The sequence below is a fragment of the Salvelinus sp. IW2-2015 genome, linkage group LG10, assembly GCF_002910315.2.
Source record: "Salvelinus sp. IW2-2015 linkage group LG10, ASM291031v2, whole genome shotgun sequence".
NCBI lineage: Eukaryota > Metazoa > Chordata > Actinopteri > Salmoniformes > Salmonidae > Salvelinus > Salvelinus sp. IW2-2015.
This window is the reverse complement of record NC_036850.1, coordinates 17940674-17945790: the sequence shown is the minus strand read 5'-3', so window position 1 is coordinate 17945790 and position 5117 is coordinate 17940674. Positions and strand designations below refer to the sequence as shown.

Genomic DNA, 5117 nt, shown 5'->3' with positions numbered 1-5117 from the left:
CCACGGTGTGTCACACCCTAACAACCACGGGTTTCGACCACCTAAACACACGGTGTTCGAACCCCTAAACCCACCACGGTGTTCGACCCCTACACCACGGGTGTTCGACCCCTAACACCACGGGTGTTCGACCCTAACACCACTGGGGTTCGATGCCCTAACACCACGGGTGTTCGACCTGCCACGACAGTTTCACCTCACCAGGGTGTTCGACCCTAACACCGAGCGGAAGTGTCGACTCCCTAACACCACGTGTTCACCGCATACACGGCGCCTAACACCACGGGTGGTCGACCCCCCTAACACCACGGGTGTCTCAACCCTAACACCCTACGTGTTCGACCCCTAACACACGGTGTTCGACCCCTAACACCACGGGTGTTCGATCCTAACACCACGGGTGTTGCAAATTCCAACTGAAATAAACACTTATAATGACTTGATGCTAACACCTGTGGTTATGCCGTATTTGTTATAATAATATTCCCAGGCGGCCTTTAAGGTGATTTTCTAGTACCAGTAGCCACCCTGACAGCTGTGTTTCTAGTGAACAGAAATCATATTACATTCGATGGATCTCCCTACTTTTCCCTCTCCTATCCCCCTTTCATTCCGTCCCCCTCTCCTCTGCTCCTGTCCTCTCCCTAAGTATGCTCCCTGCAGTGTATCTATCTGTCGGACAGGCCTAATGGACTCTAGTTGGATTAGCAGAACATTGAATAGAGTCAAACTATTTCACACTGACTCATCTGATAATCTGTTGATTCTAGCCAGAGACTCCAGGCAGACAGACAGATACACACAGAGACAGACAGCTGCAGAGATACAGCAAACCTGGAGGGGAGGGCATTTCCGCATCATCAGCCAGAGCCAGAGGAATAAGTTGTTGTTTTGTTGCTGTGGCCTTTCCAACTTTGCACCATGTGCCCAAGGATGGTCCCTCGTAAGCCCCTGATCCCCCACTGTGAGCCCTGGGTAAGAGACCGGCCCAGGCTAGTAGTGCTCTGTGTGGTGCTGGCTGTGCACCCTGCTATTACCAGTACCATGCTGCAACTAAACTAAGCATGCAGCTGCAGAGCTATACAAGGCAAGGTGTTTTCAGTCTGGGCTTTCTGTGTAATTCTCTCCTTTTTTGTCATGCTCTCCATTTTTCTCCCTCTTTACAACWCAATGTTTTTCTCTAAACTCTACCACTTTCTCCCCCACCCCATGTGCCCCTTTCTCTCGGCTTTCCTCCAATCTCTGTTTTCATCGTTCTATCTCTATATCTCTCTTATTTTGCCATTTTCAGAGATAAAGCATAGAGAAATCCATGCGCTGCCAGTGCAGCTTACAATTTCTCCTGCCTTCTATCAGATGGTATATCTGCCCCTGGCTCTCTCTCTCTATCAGTCATATTCTCAGCCTCTATCCATCTCCATCATCTCGTCCAACACCATACATCAAACCACAAGGGAAATGGACTGATAATGGAAAGAGAGAAAAACCTCCCAGAGAGGCTCTGTATCACATATTGTCATCATAGGAACATGCACTGAGTCTCTCTCACGGAGRCTCTCTCACGGAGCCTCTCTCACTGAGTCTCTCTCACTGAGTCTCTCTCAATGAGTCTCTCTCACGGAGTCTCTCTCACGGAGTCTCTCTCAATGAGTCTCTCTCAATGAGTCTCTCTCAATGAGTCTCTCTCACTGAGTCTCTCTCACTGAGTCTCTCTCAATGAGTCTCTCTCAATGAGTCTCTCTCAATGAGTCTCTCTCAATGAGTCTCTCTCACGGAGTCTCTCTCACGGAGTTTCTCTCACGGAGTCTCTCTCARGGAGTCTTTATCTAACATAGACAGAAAGATGAACATCAGTGGGCACTGTGCATGCTAAGGGATAAAGAATTCCCCCTTAAATACTACACTAACCCCAATACTTCTGTCTGACTGTGTCTGAGTTGCAGAGTGACATATGGTGACTTCAGTTTTTAGATGTACATGAGCAACTAAGGCCGTGTCCAAAATCTGTCTTGCCAGCTACTGTACTTACTAAAACTGTACTAATCGTACTAAATAGTGTTTAGAATGTACTGTTTAGTAAAAACGTATGTAGTAAGCAACAAACATCAACATACTAGCTTCATCTATACTGAGAATGTGTAATCTAATGTACAATTACATTGTTTTATCACCATATGTTCATTTTGGTACAGCCACTCCCCTTACCTGATCATCAGCTGTTATCAAACACACGTGGGTCTGAAAAGACGATTCTCTTCCTAAATAACATGCAGGCAATTCATTCTAGATACAAATCTGAAAGGAGTATGGCATCCTGGTATTTAAAGCATATTCAATCGAAATGTGACATAGAATAAAACGTCATATTTTCAAACACCGAATCACCCTACTATTTAGATTGCAAGTACGGATTGTGGACACAACCCAAGAGATGTCCCTGCTCAAAGCGAACATAAATGTCCACTCTTTAGGAAATAATTGTAACGAACGTCGTCGGGAGAAGAAGAAGAGGACCAAGGTGCATCGTGGTAAGTATTCATAATACTTTTAATAAATACGAACACTTGAACAAAAACAACAAAACGACAAACGAACAGTTCTGCAAGGTGCAATACACAAAACAGAAACAACTACCACTAAGCACAGGTGGGAATGAGGCTACCTAAGTATAGTTCTCAATCAGAGACACGATAGAAGCTGCCTCTGATTGAGAACACACCAGGCCAAACACCTAGAAATACAAAACATAGAACAAACATAGAATGCTCACCCAACTCACGCCCTGACCAAACCAAATAGAGACATAAACAAGGAACTAAGGTTAGGGTGTGACAGTACCCCCCCCCAAAGGTGCGGACTCCGGCCGCAAAACCTGAACCTATAGGGGAGGGTCTGGGTGGACATTTCACCTCGGTGGCGGCTCTAGTGCGGGACGTAGACCCCGCTCCACCTCTTGCTTGGCCCACTTAGGTGGCGCCTCTAGAGCGGGACCCTCGCCACTGACCCCGGACTGGGACCCTAGCAGCGGGCCCCAGAGAGGAGGGCGACTCTGGCAGCTCCGGACAGGAGGGAGACTCTGGCAGCTCCGGACAGGAGGGAGACTCTGGCAGCTCCGGACAGGAGGGGACTCTGGCAGCTCCGGACAGGAGGGAGACTCTGGCTGCTTCGGACAGGAGGGAGACTCTGGCTGCTCCGGACTAGAGGCATCGCTGGAGGCTCCGGACTAGAGGCGACGCTGGAGGCTCCGGACTAGAGGGCGTTGCTGGAGGCTCCGGACTGAAGGGCGTCGCTGGAGGCTCCGGACTGAAGGGCGTCGCTGGAGGCTCCGGACTAGAGGGCGACGCTGGAGGCTCCGGACTAGAGGGCCACGCTGGAGGATCCGGACTGAAGGGCGTCGCTGGAGGCCTCGTGCATGGATCATCACTGGAGGCTTCTTACCATGGATCATCACTGGAGGCTTTGTGCCTGGATCATCACTGGAGGCTTCTTGCATGGATCATCACTGGAGGCTTCTTGCCATGGATCATCACTGGAGGCTTCGTGCCATGGATCATCACTGGAGGCTTCTTGCCATGGATCATCACTGGAGGCTTCGTGCCATGGATCATCACTGGAGGCTTTCTTACCATGGATCATCACTGGAGGCTTCGTGCCATGGATCATCACTGGAGGCTTCTTGCCATGGATATCACTGGAGGCTTCTTGCCATGGATCATCACTGGAGGCTTCGTGCCATGGATCATCATGGAGGCTTCTTGCATGGATCATCACTGAGTGGAGAGACACACAGGAGGCCTGGCTCTGGGAGCAGGCACAGGACTCACCAGGCTGGGGAGACATGCAGGAGGCCTTGTCCTGGCCGAGGCACCGGATACGCTGGGCCGTGGGACGCACTGGAGGTCTCGAGCAAAGAGCCTGCACAACCCGTCCTGGCTGTATGGTGACTTTGGCCCTGCACGTGCGGGGCGCAGGCACAGGACGGCACTGGGCTGTGCAGACGCACTGGAGACACAGTGCGGAGCTGGCGCAGGATAACCCGGCCGAGGAGACGCACTGGAGGCCTGGAGAGCAGGGCTGGCACACTCCATCCTGGCTCGATGCCCACTCTCGCCCGGCCGATGCGAGGAGCTGCGATGTAACGTACCCGGGCTGTGAACATGCACTGGAGACAACGTGCGCTCCACCGCATAACACGGTGCCTGACCAGTATGACGCTCCACCCGGTAAGCACGGGAGTTGGCTCAGGTCTCCTACCTGACTCCGCCAATCTCCCGTGTGCCACCCCCCCCAAAAAATCTGGGGCTTGCCTCTCGTGCACTCTTCCTCGAGCCATCCTCGTAGCGTCGCCGCTCCGCTTTGTTTTCCCCAGCTCTCTTTAGGACGGCGATACTCTCCGGCGGTGCCCATGGTCACTTGCCGGTCCAAGATTTCCTCCATGTCCAGGAGTCCATTCTTCCATGCTGCTTTGGTCCGTTGGTGGTGGGTAGTTCTGTAACGAACGTCGTCGGGAGAAGGAGAAGAGGACCAAGGTTGCATCGTGTAAGTATTCATATACTTTTAAATACAAACAACAAAACGACAAACGAACAGTTCTGCAAGGTGCAATACACAAAACAGGAAACAACTACTACCAAGCACAGGTGGGAATGAGGCTACCTAAGTATGGTTCTCAATCAGAGACAACGATAGACAGCTGCCTCTGATTGAGACGCCACAGGCCAAACACCTAGAAATACAAAACATAGAACAAAACATAGAATGCCACCCCAACTCACGCCCTGACCAAACCAAAATAGAGAAATAAACAAGGACTAAGGCCAGGGTGACAATAATGATATATTATTTTCAATGAAGATGAAATAGAAGGGAGGATGAAATAGAATGAAGGATGAAATGGGTGAAAGGAGATGGACTAAACATGTGCTGGAGAAAGCTGGTACTTATGTGAACTAAACATGCTGCTGGAGAAAGGCTGGTACATATGTGAACTAACATGCTGCTGGAGAAAGCTGGTACATTATGTGAACTAAACATGGCTGCTGGAGAAAGGCTGGTACATTATGTGAACTAAGCATGCTGCTGGAGGAAAGGCTGTACATTATGTGAACTAAGCATGC

At 50.4% G+C, this 5117-nt stretch overlaps 1 pseudogene; it reads right to left on the bottom strand.

Annotated features, from left to right (window-relative positions):
- The window catches only part of LOC111969131 (heterogeneous nuclear ribonucleoproteins C1/C2-like), a 41207-nt pseudogene extending 36671 nt beyond the window's left edge, over positions 1-4536 (bottom strand).
- Between the last annotated feature and the right edge of the window lie 581 nt (positions 4537-5117).